The sequence below is a fragment of the Piliocolobus tephrosceles genome, chromosome 12 (assembly GCF_002776525.5).
Source record: "Piliocolobus tephrosceles isolate RC106 chromosome 12, ASM277652v3, whole genome shotgun sequence".
In the NCBI taxonomy this organism is placed as follows: Eukaryota; Metazoa; Chordata; class Mammalia; order Primates; family Cercopithecidae; genus Piliocolobus; species Piliocolobus tephrosceles.
The window spans coordinates 86,230,445-86,238,483 of NC_045445.1; positions in this window are offsets into that span (position 1 = coordinate 86,230,445).

Here is an 8,039-nt window from a genome sequence, read left to right on the forward strand (position 1 = left end):
TTGGCCAGGCTGGTCTTGAACTCCTGACCTCATGTGATCCACCCAGTATTCTGTAGATTCTCAACATTTTCTCATTCAACTAATATTTGTTTAATGCCTACTGTGTGCCAGGCACTATTGTAAGCACTGATGATGAAGTAGCCAACAAAATACGTACCATAGTCTCACAGCATTTACATTCTAACTGGGGAAGAAACAAGCAATAAAGTACATAAGATGTATGATATGTCAGAAAGTCATATGTGCTATGGAAAAGAATAAAATGGGAAATGGGGATAGGAATTCTGGAAAGAAGGTGAAAATTTGGAACAGTGCTCAGAGAAGTCTGACTGAGAAGACTATATGAAAAAAAGAACTGAAGAAGATGAGGGAGGTAGCCATCCAGATATCTGGGGAAGAACATTCCCACTTGAGTGAACAGCAGATGTGAAGGCCTTAAGATGAAGGCATTTCTCATTAGTTTGAAGATCAGCAAGGAGGCTAGCATGGCTCGAGTGAAGATAATAAGGAAAAGAGTAGTAGAACATAAGGTCAAGAAATAATGGGGGAAGCTGAGGTAGGCATATCATCTAAGGTCTCCACTGGCCATTATAAGATCTTAATTTTATATGCCATACATCACTGTGTATATTTTATGTTTCTACATACCCATTCATTTTTGAAGTTACATTCAAAACTATGTAGGACTTGTGTGTTATTATGAATGAAAGAGGAGCCATCAATGGCTTTTGAGGCTGGAAATGACATGATCTAACATGTTTTATCCCCTTTATCTTTATTTTCTATTCTCCCTAGAAAAAAATGGGTAGGCCCCAGGTTTCTCCCTCCACAGATTCTCTCTCAATATGGGAGAGAGACACAGAAAAACCTTTTTTTTCTGACTGCACTTTATTTTCAGGTGAAACAGACAATGTCAGAGCTAAAAGAGCCCTTAAAACTATGATTTTCAACATTGACTGCCCATGAGAATCACTTGGTGAACTGTAAAATGTCACGTGCTCATGCCGCATTTTTGACTAACTACAACAGAATCTTAGGGGAGGGACCCAGGTGTCACTATTTTTTGGTACTCCCAAGGTGCAACCAAGACTGAGAACCACTGGTCTAAGAGATTAGCCAAACCAACTCCCTCGTGGTATGAATGGGGAACTTGACTCCAGCATTTGGAAGGAATATTCTCCTGATGGCAGAGCTGGGACTAGGACCATCCACTATGCCGAGCTAATATAGGAAATGCAAACTTTACAAATAGTGGGGCAGAAGGAAGATATGATGTTTGATAGTTTGGAAGGAGGTTATAGACAATATAAACCTTGGATAGAAGTGACCTTGGGTCAGATCAGAAAAGGGAAAGGCTGAGTGCCAACACCGAAAGGTAAAGCAACATTTGAATTACAGGCCAGACATCTGGAAATGATGACACTGTACATTTTAGAAGCTTGATTTTCAAGCAAGCAGTGTTCTCAAGGCTAGGTTGAGCAACTGCACTGATTTTGTCTTGTGCATGTGGGTGGATGGATGGGCTCATAGGAGAGGAATGGGCAAGGCATGGAGACCATCTGCTGTCTTCTTCACCCTTTATAATCTCACACCTCCTGCACTGTCCAGGCAAAGCAATTATCCTGAAGTGCTGAGTCTTTAATTTAGACTTATCTTTCTGTACTGCCTACCATACTACATAGAGAGGGCATGTTTCACCCTACAGGCATGTGTGCAAGTTGAGAAGAGCAGCAGCTACAAGCTGCAGCAAGAAGCAGCTGCACCCCCAGCAGCCTGGGTACCTCACATCCAGCAGAAACTTGGCTAACATCAATTATTCAGGGCATGATTAACTAATTTGGGGATTAGTATTGATGTCAGCTGTATTGTTTCTCCTCTTCCCTGTCTGCCTGCATTCTTAATCTTCTACATTATTTTTTGAGGAATCAGGACAGGGGAATGGCTGGGAAGAGCAGCCACATGACAGACAGGCAAAATAAGGAGACAACTCTAGTCATATTGCCACTTGTTGTCCCTTGTAAACACAATCAATGTATATACAACACATACTTGGATAAGTTTGGGTGAGAAGTTGGGTGAATCAAATTATATTTGGGGGCCTATATAAAAATATTCATAGCAGCTTTAACATTTTTAGTGGGGACTAACTTAAGCAGTATCCTATTGGAATAATAAATTCAAAGTATTAAATGAAGCTAAAGAACCATCTTTTAAACTGAGATATAATTCACATACTATAAGATTTACCCTTTTAAAGTGTGTAATTCACTGGTTTTAGCATTTCACAAAGTCACATGACTATCACCACTATCTAATTCCAGGGCGTTTTCATCACCCTGGAAAGAAACTTGTACCTATTAAGTAGTCACTTCCCATTTCCCTTTCTCCCCTGGCCCTGATAACCACTAAAGCTAGTTTATGATTGATTGCCTATTCTGGACATTTCATAGGTTCATTCATATTACTGCATATGTTAAGCACATCATTCTTTTCTCTGACTGAATAATTTTCATTGTAGGATAGATCACATTTTGTTTACCATTCATCAGCTGATGAACATGTGGATTTTCCCCACTTTTTGGTTATTATAAATAATGCGCTAGGAACATTTGTTTACAGGTTTTTGTATGGACATATGTTTTCAATTCTTTTGGGTATCTACACCTAGGAGTGAAATTGCTGGGTCATGTTGTAACATGATGTTTAACATTTTGAGGAACCGCAAAATTATTTTCCAAAGGGGCTGCATCATTTTGTATTCTTGCCAGCAATACACAAGGCTTCCAGCTTCTCCATATTCTTGTCCCCCAGGCTGGAGTGCAATGGCACGATCTCGGCTCACTGCAACCTCTGCCTCGCAGGTTCAAGTGATTCTCCTGCCTCAGCCTCCCAAGTAGCTGGGATTACAGGTGCCTGCCACCATGCCTGGCTAATTTTTGTATTTTTAGTAGAGACGGGGTTTCACCATGTTGGCCAGGCTGGTCTTGAACTCCTGACCTCAGGTGATCCACCTGCCTTGGCCTCCAAAAGTGCTGGGATTACAGGAGTGAGCCACCATGCCTGGCAGGCTATTTTGTTTTTGTTTGTTTTTGGTAGTGGATATAAAGTGCTATCTTATTGTGGTTTTCATTTGCATTCCCTATTTTGCTAATAACACTGACCATCGTTTCATGTATTTATAGGCCATTTGTAAGTCTTAGAATGATATCTATTCAAATTCTCTACTCATTTTTAAATCATCTGTCTTTTTTATATTTCACTTGCAAGAGTTTTTGATATACTCTAGATACAAGTCTCTTATCAGATATGTGATATGAAAATTTTTTTCTCCCATTATGTGGATTGTCTCTTCACTTTCTTGATGGTGTCCTTTGAAGCACAAACATTTTTAACTTTTAAATTTTGTTGACATGTCATTGTTCTGTTTTTCTCTTTTGTTGTTTGTGCTTTTGTTGTTATATCTAAGAAACCACTGCCAGTGTCACAAAAATTTATACCTATATTTTCTTATAAGAAAAACATTAATTATAGAATTATTATGTTTTCTTATAAGAAAACTTTTATAAGAGTTTTATAGTTTTAACTCTTACATTTGGGGATTTAGTCTATTGTGACTTAGTTTTGTATATGATGTGAGGTTGGGGTCCAATTTGATTCTTTTGCATGTGGATATCCAGTTTCCCCAACACTCTTTTGTGAAAAGACATTTTTTCTCATTGAATTTTCTTGGCACTCTTTAAAAAATCCATCAGCCATAGTATAGCAACTCAATATATAATGGTCAAATTAAAAGCAGCCCAATGTTTGCAAAAAATATATATAAATTGTAGTATATCCATATAATAGGATACTACACAACAATAGTAATTAACAAATGTTTTACACAAAACATAATGGATAGCTGTCACAGACATTATATTTAGCAAGAGAAATCAGAAACAGAAGAGCGCATCTTGTATGATTCAAATTTATGTGAATTTCAAGGACAGGTATAACTAATTGTAATGATAGAAGCCAGTGCTGTAATTACCTGGGGAGGAGGCGATATTGACTAGGAAGGGGCATGAGGGAGCCTGCTGGGGTAATAGAAAGGTTCTGTGTATTTATCTGGGTGGTGTTTACATGGGCATGTACATATGTAAAAATTTATTAGTTTACTTAATCTTTGTGCTCCTTACTATGTATATGTTGTACTGCAATCTGAAACAGACAGACAAAAAATACTGGCATGTTACCCACATGAATTTTTAGAGCACTTCCACATTACCTCATCTGTGTAACTTCTGAGTTACACAGATCAGATATTCTCTGGGAAAGTTGGGAAGTTGGAGAAAATATTTCAGGGTGTAGCTGACAAACAGTACAACTGAGTGGGTGATGGACTTTAGCAGAATCAGAACCCCATCATGTGTTATACTCCATGGGATTGAGACAAGAGGCATCTGCCACTTCACTTCATCTCCCCAACCCTCAGTAATGTAAAGAGAATACAACCCCATGTCAGAGTTGGGGTGAAAAAAATTTTCTTGAGCAGCCACAACCTTAGGTTGTGGAGGTGAGGGACTGTTCTGTGGAACATGATGTGCTATTTCATAAAATCCATAATAACATCCTCACTTATTTGCAAATCTGATTTTATTTCTTTTGCACTTCCACTTCAAAGGCAGTCATCTCAGAAAAGTTTCCAAACGTTTGTCGACCGAGTTAATCTGTACAGAAATGTGTTGATGAAAAAAATCCAGCAAACACTTAGAACAATGTTTATTTTAGCCAAGGTGGCTTAGGTACTGAAGGTATCATGAAAAATCTTTTCCGTAAGCATCAGGTAACTGGTGGTTGCAATTAATAAGGAGGAAACTGCTATAGTGGCACCCATCTTAAACATGGCCTTCATGCTCCAGCTGAAAAGGTCAATGAAGAAGCCTGGGTGCCTGTCCCTTTTCTTCCCCACACATCCCAAGAATGACAAATGTGCACTCCTTTTACTATAAATCTCACTCTTCTGAAGAGGAAAGAAGAAAGGGAAGCTACTAATTACCAAATGTCTCATATGTATCAAGCCCTATACTTGGTCCTTTAACATGTATTATTGAATTTAATTTTATAAATTACTGTGCAGTATATTATTTAAAACTCCATTTTGCAGATGAAGAAACTGATGCTGACAAAGGTAAAACCATTTGTTTGAGGATGCAGAATTAAGATTCAAACCCAAGTTGACATGTCCCTAACTAAGAGCTTTGCTCTTTTCTTGATATGAGATTACTACTATTGTTTGGAAAGTCATTATCTGAAAGAGAAATGATCTATGTTGCTAGATTCATATGCATAGTTAACCATAGTCCAGGGAATGTGGCATGTTGACAAGCTAACAATTAGTAAGCACTGTTGAGGTACACACTCTGTGCCAGGTGCAGGGCTAGGCACTGGACATGCAGCAGTCTCTACTTTTGGGAATTGTATAGGTCTGTATATATTGCCAACTTAGCCAGAAGTTTAGAGGATTCAGCCACATCCTTTGTGATACTTTGGAAGAGTGTCTAGCTGCAGTATGGAATACCTCAGAGTAACTCTAATTTTCTGAAAACATAATTACTCTCTCTTACTTTTTCATTTTAAAAGCAGTTACATATACTACAGGAAATTGGTGATTACAGGGAAAAATTCATATAAGGTCTGACTTTGTCCCTAGGTAATGACATTTAACCCTTATTAGGTAGTTTTACACATACTCCCCGACCTCTTCAAAAGAGTCCAGAATCTATGATTTTGTTCTCTTTAACAAAGTCAATTTGTTAAGTTTCTAATGAAAGATAATTTAATTTGTATGCTTTGAATAGACAGTATGAGAAAAAAAGAGGGAAGGCTAGGCATAGTGGCTCATGCCTTTAATCCCAGCACTTTGGGAGGCCAAGGTGGGCAGATCACCTGAGGTCAGGAGTTCAAGAGCAGCCTGACCAATATGATGAAACCCTGTCTCTAAAAATACAAAAATTTGCTGGGCATGGTGGCATGCACCTGTAATCCCAGCTACTGGGGAGGCTGAGATAGGAAAATCACTTGAACCCAGGAGGCAGAGATTGCAGTGAGCCAAGACTGTACCATTGCACTGTGACAAGAGTGAAACTCCATCAAAAAAAAGAAAGAAAGAAAGAAAGAAAGAAGAAAAGAAGGAAGGAAGGAAGGAAAAGAAAGAATGAAAGAATAAAGAAAGAAAGATGGAAGGAAGGAGAAAGAAAGAAAGAAAGAAAGAAAGAAAGAAAGAAAGAAAGAAAGAAGGAAAGAAAGAAGGAAAGAAGGAAAGAAGGAAAGAAGGAAGGAAGGAAGGAAAGAGAGAAAGACAGGAGGGAAAGGCCCTCTGTTCATTTCCTAAGTCTTGATATGGGGTTTTGGCACCAAGTCTGCCTTGCCTACACAGAGGTTTCAAAGCCTTGGTTAGAGAGACATGTCAGAGTTTAGGACACATGATGTTTACTAGGTGGGTGGAGCTCTAGAAACCAAATGAAATAGGATGTCTCAGACCCTCAAATGCCAACAGCAGCTGGAGATTTTAAATGCCTATGTTGGGAACCTAGCTCAAGAGGAGGGCTACTTCTTGGTTCCTACCAATGTTTTTCTGTTTTGTGGGCAAAAAGGGACATGAGAAAGTTGTCCAGAACAGTAGCCTGGCCCTGTTACTGTGGTATTTAACTTCCTGATCATGAAGGCTATGAGAATACTGATGTTTTTTGTTCTCAGTGAGAAGAGTGCATAGCAAGGGGAGGGAAGCATGCCTACTGAGGCCAACACCATGGGCCAGCGATCAAATCAGCACAGAAGACAGTATGTTTATCTTATGCAAATATGGATCTTGTAGCCCACTTTCTTTGGAATGAAGGAATGGGAAAGAATGGCCCAGTTGATGATGGAAAAAAGGTGCACTTATGGAATGCCAACTGGAATTACTTAACCTATCGCCTTTGGGGGACCTTTGAGTGGAGGAGTGGTGGTCTCTCAAGGTACACATGTATACTCTCCTCTCTTCTGACTAAGAGTACACATTTAGGACTTTGGCACCTTTGGAAACCACTTGAAATTCACCCTAGTATGAAGTCATGAGTAAGTAAAAGAACCTCATGCTACATTTCTCTTTGAGTAGGATAAACCCCTTGTATGAATTACTTGAGCCCCTTCATTAAAATTCCTCTTTGTAAAAGATAACCTTTCTGCATACTTAACTCTGTCTTATTTTGTATAGCTCTTTAGAATGGCTTGATGGACCTTATCTCCTTTAACCCTCCCAAGAGCTATGTATGGTAGGTGAAGGACATACTATCCTTTTTGCTTAGATTAAGTAACTGAGGCCAGAAAAGATAAAGTGATCCATCCTAGATTGTAGGTTGAAAGGGTAAGAGCCAGGTGTGGTGAACAGCCATCCCACTTTGCCCAGAACTATTCCAATTTTAGCACTGAAAGTTCCATGTACTAGGAAAGCCCTTCCTCCTGAGCAACAGGATTATTTGCTATCCTATAGCCAGGATTAGAATCTATACATCCTAATTCTCAGTCCAAGGCTAGCTCTACTGCTATATGCATCTGTATTCCAAGAACTATTATCTGAGTAATGTTTCCCTTTCTGTGCACCTTTGTGCACCAAAATATGTCTACATGCTGGCTCATTCTCCCCTCCCATTCTGCCTAAGACAGAAGCTACAGCAGCTATTGGTCCTCAGAGGGACTGAGGCCACTGTTGGCAAAGAGAAACCATGTTTCAGCTTTCTCAATTATAAAATAAAGATGATAATCCCTATACTGCTTACCTCACACGGATGTTGTGTAGACCAAATAATAATGAATGTGAAAGTACTTTCTAAATTGTTATGATCTGTTTGCACATGACGGATTGTGATTATTCTTTACCCCCTGGGCAGAAGCCAACTCCTTGTCTTATTATTCTCTTTACAAATTCAGCTCCTGGTATAGCCACTGACTGTGAATTTGAGCAAATTGCTTGGTCTCTTTGCCTCAGTTTCTTCATCTGTAAAATGTAGCTAACAATA